The sequence below is a fragment of the Chlorocebus sabaeus genome, chromosome X (genome assembly GCF_047675955.1).
Source record: "Chlorocebus sabaeus isolate Y175 chromosome X, mChlSab1.0.hap1, whole genome shotgun sequence".
Taxonomy (NCBI): Eukaryota; Metazoa; Chordata; class Mammalia; order Primates; family Cercopithecidae; genus Chlorocebus; species Chlorocebus sabaeus.
The window spans coordinates 125344362-125362808 of record NC_132933.1 but is presented as its reverse complement, the minus strand read 5'-3'; the positions used below and the strand labels follow the sequence as shown (position 1 = coordinate 125362808).

At 34.6% G+C, this 18447-nt stretch overlaps 1 pseudogene; it reads left to right on the top strand.

Annotated features, from left to right (window-relative positions):
• Positions 1-18447, top strand: part of LOC103232900 (radixin pseudogene) — a 54621-nt pseudogene that overhangs the window by 4475 nt on the left and 31699 nt on the right.

The following is an 18447-nucleotide window of genomic DNA, read 5'->3' as shown; positions in this document are numbered from 1 at the left end:
TTAAATAATTATTCAAATGTTCTTGTTTTTCTAGTGACACCTTCCCTAACCACCTCTTTAAAATTGCAGGGGCTTCCCATTCCAACTCACCCATCACTTTTCTTCGATGTATATTTTCTCCATGGTACTTAGCATCATGTGATCATTTTGAATTTCATTTATTTTGTTTTCTGAAACCAGACTATCAACTGCATGAAGGCTGTGATTTCCTTATTTTGCACACTGCTCTGTCCCTAGCATCTACCATAGGCATGGTACACATAGTTTCTCAGTAATTATTTGCAGTATAAATGCATGAATAAATAAACATTCTTTATAGGATGATTTCCAATAATCCGTTTATTTATTCCACGAACAGTCATTGAGAAACCCCTATGATTAGGCCCTATACCAGGTACTGGGGATGAAACAGTGAATTTGAACTTTATGTTCAGTCCTCTTATGGAATAGCTAGATAGTCTTATCGGGAGATATTTTTAATTTACAAAATACATATATCATTTCTTCTGATACCTAAATTTCATCTTTTTCGATAATTTTCTTTCTGTTGATGGTAACCAAGGAAACAATACTTTACATTTTTAGACTTTCAGTTGCGTGAAAGCTAGTGTATTAAATAAGCTGGATGTTTTCCTCTATGTTCTGTCAAATATTCCTTCCCCAACCCTGAGAGAAATCTCAGGTAGAAACTGCAGCATTTCCATCCACTCTCAAGTGTTGAAAGAACCGTTATTTTCTAGTATTAAAATGTTCAACCCATTTCAAACTTCTGTTTGACCAAATCAAGTTCATGGACAAGACCAGAATCAAGAGATGGAAAAGTACACTCCACCTAGACAGGGAGATTATAGGAAACTTATATAAGAAAGGGTGTGGGTAGAGGGAAGAATGAAGAATTGGGAACAATGTTGTATTTTTTCATAAGCTTGGACAAGTACAACCAAGAACTTCCCTGGGCAAAGAGAGATGTATGATTACTCTATATAGAGAGTATTAGAATGTGTGGACCCTTAAAATCTTCTTTCATTCTCAGGTGAAAACATCATCCTGTTATGTGTGCACTGCAGCAGTACTGGCTATTGTCTTCCCAGTGTCTCAGAGGTAAGAAACATGCAAGTATTTTCTTGGATCCATAGGCAGTTTCTGTTAGCACTAGTACATTCTCAGTGCTAGTTGTGCGCATGGCTTCCTTGGAAGCTCCAAAATCTGCTCACACCTCATGAACTAAGGAGAGGAAAGAAAAAGGGTAACATATTCTTTTAACCTCATGTAAATTTTAGGCGCTGACTTTCAGTGCCATGTTCTCTCTTTTTTCTTCTGTTCAAATAGTTACTTCCAGACTCATTTCCAGTTTTGTTTTAAATTCTGTAATTCATAGATCTTTTCTTCTCTATTTGAATAGACTATGCTACTTCCTCTTCCTGTCTTGATCATCAAGAATGACATTAGCTCTCTGCTTACTAATTACCCTATAGCCATGTTGTATAAGTACTAGTAATGAGCATAATTTGGAGTTAAAAGTTCTCAATTTTTGCCTAGAGATAGAATCATCTTCATTTCTTCAGTATAGTATAAGGTCTATTTATGTCATACAATATATATTTTCATTTTATAAGGAGCAGTCTATTTCATCTTAACATTTTTGCCTTAATTCAATTAAAATTTAAAGGGGTGTCTTGAATATATTTGATATATGATGAGAAAATTGAATTGAGTCAGAAACAGAAACAAATTTCATGATAAATAGGGGAAATCTAAACACTTTGGCTAGTCTTGATATTGGACATGTTACTACTTGTGTGAAGATCTTGTTCATTCTTCCTGAAAAACAACCTTTTGTGTTTTGTTACCGCTTGCTGGTCTGCTATCACTTTCCCTTTTTTTTTTTTTTTCTGAGATGGAGTTTTCACTCTTGTTGCCCAGGCTGGAGTGCAATGGCTCGGCTTACTGCAACCTCTGCCTCCCAAGTTCAAGTGATTCTCCTGCCTCAGCCTCCCAAGTAGTTGGGATTATAGACATGTGCCTCCCTGCTTGGCTAATTTTTTATTTTTAGTAGAGACTGGGTTTCTCCATGTTGGCCAGGCTGGTCTCGAACTCCTCACCTTAGGTAATCCGCCCGCCTTGGCCTCCCAAAGTGTTGGGATTACAGGCGTGAGCCACCGTGCCTGGCCTGATCTGCTATCACTTTTTTAAGCAGGAGGGCTGACATAGTGTAAGAATGTATTTTTGAATTACACATTAAAATCATTCAGAAAAAAATCAAACATTTGTTTACAGTTAATTAAAATTATAATTTTAAAAACTTCTAATATAAGGGGTTTATCAAATATGTAGGTGAGAACAAATGTTCTCTAGAAGAGAATTTAGAGGAAAGAGAGTTTATCCAAAGAACAACTTGCAAACCAGGGAGATACAGCCTTCAATGTAAAATGAAATTGCATTGTAGAAAATAAAGGGAGAATTTGGCTTTCATAGAGAAAGTTCGCACCCAGGTTCCTATTCAGGACCTTTATGCAAATGAAGGATTCCAACTTGCTTAATTCTGATTAATTGATCCCTGCTGAACTCTAATTGGTCAATACTTGCTGAGTTTGATCCATTGATGCAGGCCATATACTATTGGTAGGTTCAGGCCATGTGAACATAAACAGTCAGCTATGAAAGTCCCAAAGTTAAACAGACATGTGGGTTTTCTGGGAATTCAGAGTATGTGTGGGGTCTATAGTGAGCAAATGGCCACTTGGCTCTATTTTAGATTTAGGACTAGTTAGTCACTCAGGATTCCTCTTGATTGATTGGCTCTTTCAGGGCCATATAGGTAATACATACAGTATCATGTAAAACCAAGATAAAAATTCTTAGTACTCATATATATTGCATGACCTTTTAAGTACAATAATTGCATTGGTTCCCTATGTTTTAGATGGCTCTTAAGCACTATATTTATCATAAAATGTGACCTTATAAAGTGAATTTTGATGAAGATTTTATGCCTTAAAAATGCCTGTATTTGTGGGCTTGTTGTTTGATTGGTTGGTTGATTACTGAGAGTAGGTAGAGCAGGTTAGTTGTGGTTTACCCATTCGATGTCATTAACACCACATTCCCTGCTTGTGGCAATCAAAAATATCTTCAGTCAGGGCCAAATATGCCCTGGGTAAAGGAGGCAAAATCACAGTTGGTTGAGAATGACTACTAGTAATAATTTTCAGTTCTTATCATCTACTAAGTTTTTAAAATGCAAAAACTAGTTCTCAAAAGACAAATTGTATGGTCTTCTTTTCATGTCTGATATAGTAAAACCAGCTTATTTGAATTTTTGTGGCTCAAGATTTCTGTTAATCAGGATTTCTTCATATTTACAGTAATACAATACTTGACATTTATCATCAGGCCCTCTCCAGAAAAATAATTAAGAAGTGAATTTGTGTTTTAGCAATTCCCTTTTGTTTTCCTGCAGTCCGTTCTCACAGCACCCAGATCTTGCATACTCCTTTCTATAAATCTACATTATTTAGCATTCTACCAGGCCCCACCGTCTCACCCCATCTCCTACCTTTCTCCCTGCACCTTGTTCCAGCTCACTGTCCTTCTTGCATATCTTTTTCTCTTCTAAGGGTTGCTGACCAGAACTCCACGCCCTTATATTTTCATATCTCCTTCCTCATCGTTCACATTGCATTTAAAAAATCAGTCCCTCAAAAAAGTATTTGCCCACAAAATCTGAGGCAGCAAACCCTTCTCTTCATACTCTAGCATTACCCTATTTCAGTTTCTCAACAGAACTTTCTCAATCTAGAATTGTCACATCATTTAGTTACTTTTATTGTCTTATTCTGCTCTCATCTCACTCCCCCAGCCCAAAAAAGCCAAAGATAGGTCTTGGCCCATCTTACTTTTTTCTGTATTGCATTATCTAGAAGACAATAGGCGTTCAGTGACTATTATGAATGAATGCATCAAAGAATGTGTAAAAATCACTCTTTCTGTTATAGTGGAAATATTTCATGATAAAAAGAATTCGATTCCTCCTCATATTATTAAAATCTATCAGTTTGGTATCTGATTTCATTAACCTGTTTTTTTTCAGGTTCTTTCTTAAACTTATTTCTGGATGAGGATGAGGAGGTTAACAAACTTATCTGAATTTCCACAGCGAGTAAATATTCTGAGCTTAGATTTGAACCCTGGCAGTCAGACTCAAGAACCTGTGTATGTAAGCTCCTTGCTACAAGACATATCATCATTCTCTTTCCCTTCTCTTTAAATAGGTACTGAAGCCACATTATATGTCTACATTATAAAATCATCAAGTTAGAATCTTAAGCATTTGGACAGGCAATATATGTCTCCATATATCTCTTCCTATCCCCCATACCCATCTTTTTCTTCTTAATAGTACACATAGAGGACAATTAAATATAAAGTGCTTCTACTTCATGATCTCTCTTCCTTAAAATATTTACCCTCAAAGTATAACTATTCTTTTTTAAAAAATTTTACTTGAAGTTCCGGGATACATGTGCAGAACTTGCAGGTTTGTTACATAGGTAAATGTGTGCCATGGTGGTTTGCTGCACCTATCAACCCGTCACCTAGGTATTAAACCGCATATGCATTAGCTATTTGTCCTGATGCTCTCACTCCTCTTTCCCCAGCTGACAGGCCCCAGTGTGTGATGTTCCCCTCCCTGTGTCCATATTTTCTCATTGTTCAGCTCCCATTTATGAGTGAGAACATGCGGTGTTTGGTTTTCTGTTTCTGCGTTAGTTTGCTGAGGATAATGGCTTCTAGCTTCATCTATGTCCCTGAAAATGACATGATCTAGTTCCTTTTTATGACTGTATAGTATTCCATGATGTATATATACCACATTTTCTTTATCCAGTCTATCATTAATGGGCATTTTAGTTATTATGTTTGCTTTAAATAGAGGCGAACTGACTTTAAATTTTATTCTCCGTTTTTTCTCATGCCTCTGACTGTGATAAGCTTTATTTGAAGCATTAGTTTCACAGCTGTGTGCTACTTTAATTTACCTTAAGTACTATCTTGACCCTTTCGCTTTTTGCAACACTTTTTCTTTCCAAACGTATTTTTTTTCTTTCTATATTTTTTTCCCACTCTGAACTCATAAGAAGTCTTTGTAGACATAGTTTTCATAGCAATTTGTTTCTTGTATTTATTAATAGGGTTATTCTTTGTGATAATTACGTTATGGAGCATGTCAGTCTATTTACTTACACGATATCACTTCTAATGCATAGGAAGAACCATTTCTAAAAATTTTGTATATGGAAAACCATTTCTAAAATTTTTCATTTGATATTATCTAATTGATAACTTTGTTCTTGCTCTCACACATATAAGCAAATGCCGTCCACAGCTATAACTGGATTGCCTAAACTGGTTTTATTATCCTGAACAGTTATTCTTTTTGCTTTAATTTTAAAGACCTCCGGTATGAAGATGTAACAACTTCCACAGACGGCATTTTCTTATATCCTTCAACTTACATCAGTGAGATTCCTTTTTTTTTTTTTTTTTTTTTTTTTTGCCTTTTCTCTTAAATAAACTTTCCTGTTTTACTTTCTTCCTATTCTCTTTTCAATGGCAGGGTCAGAAAATGAGAGCTCACGTACATGCTAAATTGCTTTCTTTCATCTGAAGTTAAGTGCTCGTCTTTCCAGGCCAAGCATATCTGACCTTACCATGGCATTTATAATTTATTTGGTAACTGACTATTAATCTACCTTTTTGGGGTTGCATTTTTTTATCTTCACAACAACTAACTATAGTTGCACATCTAAAAGAGAAATATCATTCTAATATACAGTAATTCTAAATATCTTTACAGAAATCCCCATTATTCTAAAATTATACATATCTAATTATCCAATCTCAATGCCATGTGTACTTCTGTTGCCTTCAGCAATATTAGCCTGCTTTTCACTTTAATTCAACAATGGAAATAGGAGAGGAAGAATATCCGTTTTTTGCAATATTCTTGAGGTTGCTCTGGGCATATACTTATGGGAATCTTTGTCATTTATTTAGAATAAGTAGCAAAAGGAAGCAAAGAAAAATGATAAGGCATATCCATTCCCTAAGGGCTCTAATGTTCAGGCTCAATTGGAGTCCCGAGGGTATTTTAACACCTAAGTCCTCTGACTATAAATGTGTCCCTCGGGTATTTTCAGTTATTTCAGGGAAGTGTCAGTTGCTCATTGTACAAGAAGCAATTATCCCCAGGCAGAAAATAGTTCAAAGAAAGAAAGGAAGAAACCTAGTTAGTGAAACAAGGGACCAAAAGAAGAAAGCTTACAAGGAAATGAAAATTAAAAAGCACATTGAAAAAAGTGCAATGATATATATTTACTATTTATTTTATATTCAAAAGATAAATATAGATATAGTGGCATATAGCTATATTCATCTATATCTACACTTGCATCCATATTTTTATCCCACCCACATATGCATACATAACCAGATCCACATTTCTGTCCTTATCTGTGTCTGTGAGAGGATGCAAGCTTGATGGTTAGGAGCCCAAACACAAAAATAGATACCTTGAGTTGAAACTCAGACTGTATCAGGCACTAGTAATGTGACATGAACAATATTCTTACTATGTCTTTGCCTCAATTTCTACATCTTTAAAGTGGAACTGTTACCTACTTCATTTGGTTGTTATGGGATTAGAAGAGGTAATAGGTATAAAACACAATGGTTACTGGTGAAGTTATTATTTAAACATGTTGGTTCATGTTAAAATCTTACACCTGAATAGCAACAAAAATGTTCTTTAATGTATTATACTCCTTTTAAAGGAAAATGGGTCCAAGAAATTATAGGCTTTTTGTTCTTATTGGTTCAATGGTTAGATATTAAATGCACATTTATCAAGTCTGGGATGTGTTTATGCACTATTTAGAGTTCTGAGGGAGTGACACAAAAGACACCAATGACTCCTACCTACTTGTCTGGCCCAGGCACTATATGAAGTGAAGGCAGTAAAGGAGAACCTCAAAAAGGGACTCTATGAATCGCTCTGGGCCTTGGAGGCTTTGGAAGAGGGGCTGCTCTAAGGTTCCTTTTAGAGCAAGACAGTGAGTGCTATGTAATAGGAGTCCTCCTCAAGAAACCATGGCACTCCAGGTGATCTTGCCACTTTTCAGTGTCTCTGATTTTAATTGGTTTTATTTTGAAAATAGGTCAAGTCACTTGATTTCACTTACAGCTTGGGGCCAGAGTCGATTTTTTTCATGAGTTACTACTTAAACAAAATGACTTTAAATTGCTGAGGACACTAGGATTATGTCACTCACTTCCCTTAGAGGTAAGTACTCTACTTTGAGTTGGGAAATTTCCTGCAAGGACATTTTGATCACTAAAGTTAAGTTTCCCAAATCACATATAATTTTTTTAGTTACTAATTCACTTTTCAAAAGTTTACGATTTTGCTAGTTGTTTCCAGACTAGAACCAATTTATATTTGAATATATTTACATGTCTCTTATAAACAAATGTCACATTCATTTTCAAGGGTCTAACAATTTTGCAAAGTACATTCTTCCCCCATGAAGGTTGAAGAGCACAGATCAGCAGCTAATCAATCATATTGGGCTTGTAATACTCAGAGGTTTAGTCCTGGATTTGTTTTGGATTATTAGTGTGTCACTTGAACAGGTCATCTAAATCCTCTTTTACCTCAGTTTCCTTTGTGCTGTGGCTGGAATAATAATAAGACTTCTTTTTTAATACTATACTTGGAAAATAAAATTTAAAATATTTTTGCATCTAAATTTTGCAATACAAGTGCTGAAAATATCAGAAAATGGATTTCATGCCCAACTAATGAAATTAATTGCAGTAGTGTTTATATGCAAACCAACACATTGTTGATGATTAGACATTTAAAACTGGAACTGATATTTATGAAAGTTAAATGAAGTTATTTCAAAGATCCAGTGAGTATTTGTTGACTGCTTCCTATGAGGCAGTAAATTTGCTGGTGACTCAGTGGTGAACGCAAAGATGAATGCCCACCCTCTGTCCCTCTCAAATCTTATGCCTGGGAAGGGAGACAATTAAGTGCATTATAGGGGCACATGGGACAACCTAAACGTATCAGGGAAGTCTTCCCAGAGAAGATAATGATTAAGTTGTGACTTGAAGTACAATAATTAGTATTACAGATGTGTATGGGATGGGGAGGCGGGTATAAAAGGGACAAGAGGAGAAGGGATTGCAACTAGAGAGGAAAGAAAAACAGGTATTAGATCATGAAAATTATGTAACCGAGACTACTTGAGAAAATGAATGTGGCAGTATCCTATGGGCACTCTGTAGTGAATGGAGAAGGAAAACAAGTTGCGGTCTTAATAAAAAAGTTATAGAAATCTTAGTGAGAAATGGTTGTGATCTGAGCTGCAATGTTAGCAGTGATGATAAGGAGAAGTTGATAAATTCAAGAAATATTTAAAGGTTTTAACTAACAGAACTTCCTGATTGATTAGAAAGAAGGTGAGCAGGGCAAGTAGACACACAATACAAGAAAATTACCAACTTGGTACATGCTGATGTCTTTCAATTAGAAAGAAGGGCATATTTAGGGGGAAAGACTAATTTAGTTTGGATGAATTGAGATTGAGGTACATATACAGAATATCATAATAATAGAGGTGTGGTAAGTTACAATGGTTATTTAATCTTTTCACTCCATTTATGTGAATGTGACCTAATGATGATCTGCTGAGAGCATTTGGAAGGACTTTAGAAATGATGGACTGAATATTTTCATGCCATGGAGCTGTTTCACCGGAAAAGCTTAAGGTAACTCTCAAGGCTAAGAAGAGAGTTATCAATGCCCAATAAGAAAGAATCACTGCAAAATTGGCAAGTTACATTAATTTTACCTTCTCTGCTACTTTTTCTCTTGCAGCATTGTTTTTCTTTCTTTTTAGATTTGTCTCTGTTTAATTCTGGAAAATCTTTACCAATATATAAACAGATGAAAACTGTGTTTTATAAGTTGTGGATGGCCAAATTGAGAAGTGTTGCACTCCTCTTTTTTCTACTGCATACAGTATTACTTCCTAGGACAAGTTGAAAGTAGGTAACTCATTGAAAGAAGGATGATAGATTTTGTGTTCTCTCATTACCTTTCAATTCTTAGAAATAATGATGAACAAAAGCTGGACTTGTTTCCCCAGATCTCCTGCCTTTCTTTTCCCAAAAGGAATAGGTGTATACTACACCACTTCCTGCTTTCATTAAGTAGAATTAAAATAGCATGGTGACTGACTTGGACAGGTCTGGAATTTGATTTCTTTGTTCTGAACAAGAATGATTCTAGGCAAAATTGATTAAAAAAAAAAAGACTTATTTTCAGTGTTTCTGTGTTTCTCTTTAGCTGCCTTACTTAGACTTTATTTTGACTTCTTTCTGTGCAGGCATTTGCCCAGTCCTCTACTGCTCACCCAATGTTCTTTTAAACCCTTACTCTAGAACTTCTCCAAACCCATTTTTCCATCAAATTCTGCATCTACTGTATTTTAGGGGGTGATACAGTGTATAGGGAAGGAGGAGGAAACTCTATGGGCTTTTTGTGAGTAATGCGAAATGAGAGGGGACAGTCATTCAAAGACAACTAACAAGCCTCAAAATTGTTCTACATCTTAAACTTCAAGTAAGCCTTCTATACTATATCTTTCAGTTCTTTTTAGAATGAAAATGCCTAGAATATGGATTGTTAGCTCATCAAGTAGGGATATGTGGTCTGGTTGCCATGACCCCATTGATTTAATTGAGTTCACTCCCAACTATGATTCTCAATGAATCGTTAGTCTCATGTGTCCAATTCTGCTATGTCATTCTCTTATTTTGGGGATGGATATTTTTAGGCTTGATATCCAAGAAAGCAGTTTCTCTCCCAGTTTTATGCAGAGCTTAAAATGTTGTTAACTCTATACCTCCAGGTAAGGCAGAAATTGCATACTAAAGTAAAGTATTAACACTCACCTCTACTTTGAACAGTAGCAGTTCTAATTATGTAGGATGCAAATGATTAAAGATAATTTAAAAAATGTAAATGTAACCCTCTTGTTTTTAAAGCATATACAAGCTGCAGAGTAGTTTTATGCATAAAAGGTGCTTTTTAATTTTCCTGCTAAGAAGAGAAAGTTGGCTTTCACTAGAGCTATTTAATTCTTTAAGGATAATGAAATATCTGAAGGCATCTCTAGTTAGATTTAAGAGAAATAAAGAATGTCTCACCCATAAAGAGTTTGGATTACATTTGCTTTCTTTGTGTGAAAGATACATAATTCATAAGCTAATGAGTTGTAAAGGTCTTCTCAAAAGTAAAATTGTATTATCACTCCCAAGGGTAAAATAGACAAACTATTCTGTAATAACTCATTCAAGTTTATTTTATCATAAAATGTTAAACATAATTCCCTCTTTTTTAAAATTATTATTATTATACTTTAAGTTCTAGGGTACATGTGCATAACATGCAGGTTTGTTACATATGTATAAGAATGCCAAGATACAGAGAACTTAGGAATTACTAGAGCCAAAATGGGAAGAAATCCTATGTGATACTTTACATTTTTTGTTTTCTGATGAAGAGGAAATTCAATTTTTAAAAAATTAGGAATAAAAGCATTGATTGTTTAGCATCTAAAAGATAACTAAAATTAGGCAACTTTTACATTTTTTTCAATAAGTTATTTCCTTTTGCTATTGTGGTCTCATCACTGTGATAAGAGCCTTCTATGATGACTCCCAGTGATCCTTTCTCCTGGTATTTATGTCTTTGTATAATCCTCTTTATTTGCATATGGGCTTAACCTAGTGATTAAAGAATAGAATATGACAAAAGTGAGGGGATGTCACTTTCAAGGTGAAGCTGTAAAAGATTGTGACTTTTGTCTTTCTCTCTCTCTGTCTCTCTCTGTTTCTCTGCTTCACTCTCTCTTTCTGGCACTCTCTGGCTTTTCTCTCCTGCTTGTTCTGATGAATCAAGATGCTATATAGAGGTCTGTGTAGCCAGAAATTGAAGGTAGCCTCTGGCCAACAGCCAACAAGAAACAGGCCCTCAGTCAAACAGTTCTCCTGAGGAACTGCATCCTGAGTCCAATAAGTAAGCATGGTGGCAGATCTTCCTCTAGTAGGGTTTTCACATGAAGTCACATTTCTCACTGACACCTTTGTTTTAGCCTAGTGGTCCATGAGCCAGCGGATAGAAGTAAGCTGCACCAGGATTCCTGATCCACAGGTACTTTGAGCAATTAATTGTGTATTGTTTTAAGGCACTTAGATTTGGGGTAATTTGCTATGGAGAAATAGGTAACTAATAAAGTCCTAAACAAATCTTCACTACTATATGCATTTTCTGTGTTTACATTTCCATTATGTGTAAATTTATCAAAGCTCAGTGAAATTTGTTACATAAATTAAACATTTATAAATATGGAATTTGTATGTAATTCCAGTAGCCAATTTAAAAGGAAGTGGTATTCATGGTGAATTTCTTTGTCGCCAAAGAGGAAACATAATTTTGAATTTGATGGACAAATAATTTTTCTCTGCAGCATAATTTTAATCTGAGGTTTCTGGATTCACGGTTAGCATTTTGGATGGGATAACATTTCTCTGCAAGAAGTTTATATTATCCAGTCCCCTTTCACTAAATGACAGCAGTGGGTCTCAGACCTTGTGAAAACAAAAATACACCCAAACAATTCCACACCCACCTAGAGAGGGTCACATTGTTTCTAGATTAGAAGTACAAGGAATCTCTGGATGGCCTATGAGCCAAAAAAAATCAATGTAAAATGTTTTGTGTTTATGTGCATTTTTCTGGTGAAAGAGTTCATGACTTTTCATGTGACACTAAACAAAGCTCATGGTCTCCAAATATGTTAAGAGTTCCTGGAACACACCACCACATTAACTGTGTTTTAGTGGCTAAACCATTGTTTTGACTGAAACAACAGTTAGTTGATTGGTTAAATGATTTTTAAATATATTTTTTCAACACATTTACAGAGGACCATGCAAGATATTAGAGGTACAACACTAAAAAGACATTTATGATTCTTCACCTAAGAAGCTTATACTTTAGTAAGAAAATGGATATTAATCATGAAGAGTTCTGAGAAAATTGGAGAATGCTTGGAAGCATGTAAGTGGGTGTGTCCAGTTATTTGCTTGTTTGCTCTCAAATCCATTCTCTCCTTCCTTGTTCTGGTTTACATGACAAAGGTGGATGCTGCAAACAGCATCAGGTGTGCTCCTTTGCTATCTGGCTACTTTATGAGCTTGCCTAATGGAATGCATGGACAGAAAATTGGAGAGTCTGAGGCAGAGACAGGTCAGGATAATTTTCTCTCTGCTTCAGGTGGGTCTGTTGGTGGTAGCTCTGTCTCCTCCTTGGCTTTAGCGTCGACTGGATAGCTACTACCTTTTTGGTTCAGATATCCCTTTGGTGGCCTCAATTCCTGACATCTGGTAACACTGTTACTTCCCTAGACTTTATTCTAGGTCTAGTCATGGTGGCAAATTCCTGCAGGTGCAAATTCATGAGTGTTTCATCTTCTATTTATTCTTTCAGCTCATCTAACAACTTCATAACTTGCCTTCTGTATTACATTCCTTCTATTGACCTACTGGACCCTAACTGATACACCAGGCCACTCAAACTGGTTAGGGAAGGGATGTGTCAGGAAGGCTTTTCTTGAAGATGTTAGATTTGAGCTGAAGTCTGAAATATGAATATGTATTAACTAAGCCAAAATGTGGTTGGATAAACAAGAGAACCTTTCAGGAAGACTATGTGATTGTGATTTTCCAAAACTTCAAGGTCGGTGTTGTTAAAGTTTGGAGAGCAATTTAGAGAATGGCTTGAGAAGAAGTATAAAACATGCCACATTTTACAGGGCTTTAGTCCATTTTAAGAATTTTGGTATTGGTCAGGTTCTGTGGCTCACACCTCTAATCCCAGCACTTTAGGAGGCCAAGGCGGGTGGATCACCTGAGGTCAGGAGTTCGAGACCAGCCTGGCTAACATGGCAAAACCCCGTCTCTACTAAAAATACAAAAATTAGCTAGGTGTGGTGGCAGACACCTGTAATCCCAGCTACTCAGGAGGCTGAGGCAGGAGGGTCGCTTGAACCTAGGGGACGGAGGTTGCAGTGAGCTGAGATCACACCACTGCACTCCAGCCTGGGCAACAGGGCAAGATTCTGCCTCAAAATAAATAAATAAATTAATTAATTAAATAAAAGAATTTTCATCTTTATCATACGAGCAACGGGAAGCCTTTCATGGATTTTGAGCAATGTTCAACTGTGTGTATTTTTAAATATGTACTTTAAAATTTGTATTTAAACATTTATAACATGTGGAGAATGAGCTAGGAAGAAGTATAAGTAGACGCTGGTATAATAGCCAAAAGGCTATTGTAATAAAAAAGTGATGCTAGTTTAGGCAATGCTGGGTAAAACTGTAAAGCTATTCAAATGACTTAGTGATGCTTTGGATAAGGGATAGGTCAGGTAAAGGAAGGTGACATAAATGATTGGTTTTTGTCAAAAGGTGAATTATTATTCATTCACTGAGTTAGAAAAACTAGAGAAAGAATGAATTTGGGAAAAGGATAAAAAGTTCATTTTGGATCTATTGAATTTGAATGTCTTCAGAAAAATAATGGGAAAGTCTGTGTGTTAGGATAACTGGATTTGATTTATAATTCATAATAACCTGAAATGGATTTATTTTACTTTTGCTCAGTTGGGTGATCAACTAGCAAAGAGTTGATTTGGACATATTATAGATGTGTCATTTGTGATCTTGTTTAGATGAATGTAAGGTAAGCATTTCCATTCTAAAATCTTTAAAATAACTTAGTTTTGAAAACTTAATTTTCTATGAGTTTCTATTATTCACCTTAGTGATTTTATTTCCCACATTCCTTCACATTTACTAGATGCTTAATAATGTTTAGGAAATTTAAATCGAGTTATGCCTTTCTAAATGATACCAAATTTTTCCCCTCCTAGACTAAAAGTTTTAATCATATTGCAAATTGAATTTAGAAATGTAACAAATCTAACAAATCTTTTAGGTTGTGGTGGTAAATGTGATCCTATATTAAAATTTTGGTAAGACAGAGAAAAGAACATCAAATGTTTTTTACATTTTAGAGGTAATTCAATGAGTCAAATGCTAATTCCAAACTTAAGTGCTCAGAAAATATAACCTCCATTAGATTCCATGGAAATGAGCTAATTAAAGCTCATTTAAGACAGAGCTCATTTAAAGTTCTTGACATAATTTCCTCTTATCCTTATTCTTCCTTCAAAACTCACCTTTAAATCATGACATTGTAATATTGTCAAAGTATAGGGAATGAAAATGTGGACATCCATCTGAATTGAGTCACTAGAGATATTCAGCAACTTCCACAATACCAAAAAGGAAAATCTGACTTTTGAATATGTTATATTTGGTACTTTGAGAAGGCTCCTTTACAAAAAATACTAAAAGTTATTTTAGAATAATCTTATTTTGGTTTTTTTTGGAACGTTAGAAAGAACTCGAAAATGTAGAGGATAACCTCCCTTGACTGCAAGTTATTAGATAAATTCGCATGTCATTTTCACCTCATTAACATTCTAAACTCTTTTCTCTTTTCTTTATGTCAAAAACAGTATCTGTCAAGATAAGATAATCTGTTATTTTGAGATTACTACTCCATATTTACAATAGCTTCTCATTTATGTTACAAGCAAGTCCCCTATTCTTGAAGGAGTAATTCAAAATTGTATTGTTTTGTGTTTGCTTGTGTGTTTTTTTTGTGTATTTTCATTATATATGTGTTTTCATTAATTCAGTGGTAACATAAAACCACAAGTAGTTGTCATCTATAAGCTAGCAATTGCTTTTGTAGGGCGCATTTAAAACAACATTGCATTGACCTGAACATCTTTACTTGTTTTACCCTAAACATTTTATAACACTTTAACATATCAAATTTAGTAAACATTTACGGATGGCAAATGCAAAATCATATCAATAAAAGGTGGTAGTGTTCAACTTCAACCTCAAACAGAAGAGAGTAAACTGCCCAACCATCTCTATGCATAAGACAAGATAATATGTCCTCTTACAAAGAAAAACATGTACATGGGCCTGGAATGTTCACAATTTAATGAAAAGGTAATTTTTCAAGTAGTAAATTAATAAAAGTTGTTTACATTTTTGGAAAAGGCTCTGTAATTCGTGATGGGGAACAAAAGATTACCTGAATGGCTTAGATAGCAAAAATTTTAACAAAACTGTTTAAGAGGTACTTTGGTGTTAAATTATAATACATCAAATTATGAAATTTAGTTGAAAAATTAATCTTTATCAATATTTGAATAGTTTTCTTTCCACTTTACTTTTGTCCAGTTGGGCTTTGTTTACTTAGGTTTAAAGCTTGACAGGGAATGTTATTGTGCACAGTGATGGTTTGGGTGTTTAAGTGGAAGTTGTGGCTAGCTACAAACAATAAAAGTTTCCTTACTTCCTTCCCCCTTATACACCACTTTTAAGTTTTGAGATGTCATCTCTTTAGACAACCTCCACGAAACAGTGTATTTCTGCTTCAAATGGATAGACCTAAGTCAAGTAGGAAAATGCATAGCGGTTGTGAAGGAAAGGATCTGTGGCCTTCATGGATTTAGAAGCTCTGTTGTTGAATACTTCAGAATAGGAAAAATTACTGAGAATGTGTTAGACTTTAAATGAATGTATAGGAAAATTCAAGCAGACCTTTCTGATGTTTGGCATTTCTAGATGTTATTTCAAGGGCATAGGCATATTGTTGGCATCTAGGTGCATTCTTTTAAAGATTGTTTTTTGATAATGGTATTAAAGGATTTGAGTATCTTAGCATTGCAGATCAGCAAGCATTAGCGATTTCAAATAGAGTTGGAGGATTATTAAACATTATTTGTCTATCAGTTACAGCAAAAAAAGCAAAAATGCTGATAGATATAAGAAGGCATTTGTATAGTGTATACACATCTCTTGACAATGCCTGAAATAGTATTCAGTAAAATTCAAACATTTAAAAATTATTTTTGTTCTCATAGTGGCTTTCAGATTAAATTCAAATCCTTCTCCAGTGATTCACAAATCCTTTTATATTTAAAAGTTGTAAAATCTTTCAACCTGAGAAAGCTGATTATATAATAATAATAAAATAAAAGTTGTAAAATCTTTATAGTATTAACTTGAAAAGATTAGAAAATTTGACCCCTGACATTAGGAATTCCCCATCCCTAAGTTGATGGTCAATGACTAATATTTCCAAATTGCTAAATAAAATATCTCCTGTATTCTTTATAGATATTAATAACTAGAATCAAATCAGTCTTATTTGGAAACAATGAGTACCTATATGCTGAGAATACTGTGTAAGTTATACTTTATTTTCATAAAACATTATTTTCAAATTATGGGTATGTTTTAGATAATTCCCTTTTGTGCAAGAAATATTTTTATATTAGACACACAGACATACAGTGTGTGCGTTATATATAAAAGCAATTCTAAAAAATCTTAACCTGTAGTGAACTATGTATTGAAGGAGAAAGAAGAGAGGAAACTCATACAAGGCGGCAGGAGAGAAAGTATAAACAAAGGCAAAATGATTAGAAAGGTATCAATGTAAAACCATTGAAAAAGAATCCAACTGTAATAAGGACATCAGTAGGAGTTTGAGTCATGTCTTTACAAAGAGAACTGAAATGGAGATATAACCTAATTTGACTAAAAAGGCAGTTTATATTTGAAGGGTTTTAAGTCATGAACACTTAGGATTTTCATAATGGGAAAATAATTGAAATTATTGTGTAGAACCTGCAATGGAAATGATCACATATAATTTCCTTAATTACCAAGGCTTTGATTATATAGTATATTGTGTGTTTGATTTTCATGAGATGACATAGAGTTAGGTATTCTCAGTCTTGGGATTAGAACTGGAAAAGTAAAACTACATAAAAAAGCTTTGCTGAATAAAACTCTCCTGCTAATATTTGAATGCATTCAATTGTTTACATGCATGTTGTTGTAAACAAAAGTTCTACATATTTCAGTAAAAGTTATATTATGGCCCTTGGGTACTGGTGAGCTGCAATGAAGAAGGGATGGTGAAGAAAACACAACCACTGAAAAAGGAAGCTATGGGAGAGGTTCCTTCAGCTAAGTCCTTTCATTCTTAGATAGTTGATTTAAAAATTAATTAGGGTTGAAGTTAAGTATCCTTCTGTATTACATATACCTTTAGTGGTTCTATCATCATCTGGCATCCAAATAATAAAGTAGAAATACTTCAAAATGTTTCATTATTCTATAGTATGATTAAAAATACAAATGAACAAGTTGATAAAATAGATTGAATCAATAAACCATTTTAAAGATTAATCTTCTGGTCATCCTTAATTTAGTTTAATCTTTCTACATGAATAATTTTAGGCAATGTTAAATCGTAATTATATGACAAAAAAAATCCTAAATTAATTGTTATTGCTAATCAGAACTACATGTATTAAGCATTATCTCATATTTTAATATTTGAAGTCACTATGGGATATGTGGCCAATTAGGAAACATTACAAGGTTTTTAAAAATAATTCATTCTATTAAAATGAATGTGTTGACAGTAGGATAAACACTCCATTATCTTCATTCAATTGAGTAGAATTTTTTTTTTTAGTGGTAGAAATTCTTTAGCAAAAATCTGTCACCCAGGCTGGAGTGCAGTGGCGTGATCTCAGCTCACTGCAACCTCTGCCTCCCGGGTTCAAGCGATTCTCCTGCCTCAGCCTCCCGAGTAGCCGGGATTACAGGTAGGTGCCGTGTTGGCCAGGCTGGTCTTGAACTCCTGACCTAAAGTGATCCGCCCACCTTGGCCTCCCAAAATGCTAGGATTACAGGCGTGAGCCACTGCACCCGGCCATGATTTTACATTTTTGATGTAGAGAGATGGAATTGATTTTTAGCAACTTTATTGATATGTTTTTAAGTGTAAAATTTTAATAAATACACGAAGTTTTAAATCATCTCAAAAAATCTAATTTTTAACAATACTATCACAGCAAAGAGAAACTTGAACCTGTTTCCAGTCACTTCTTCACACTCACAGCCTTAGTCAACCAGTATATTTTCCTTCTCCAGGCATTTCATGTAATTTTTATTTTTGAGTGACTTCAGTCACTTCTCTCAATGTTTTTCTGGTAGTTTCATGCTACTTTCCAACTCTAGTGATTTGCCTTTTCTGGACTTGGTTATTATGAATAAAGCTGCTATAAAACTTCAGGTAGAAGTCTTTAACTTGGATAGAAATTTAAGTTTTTCAATCTTGAAATCCTGTCCTAAATATTT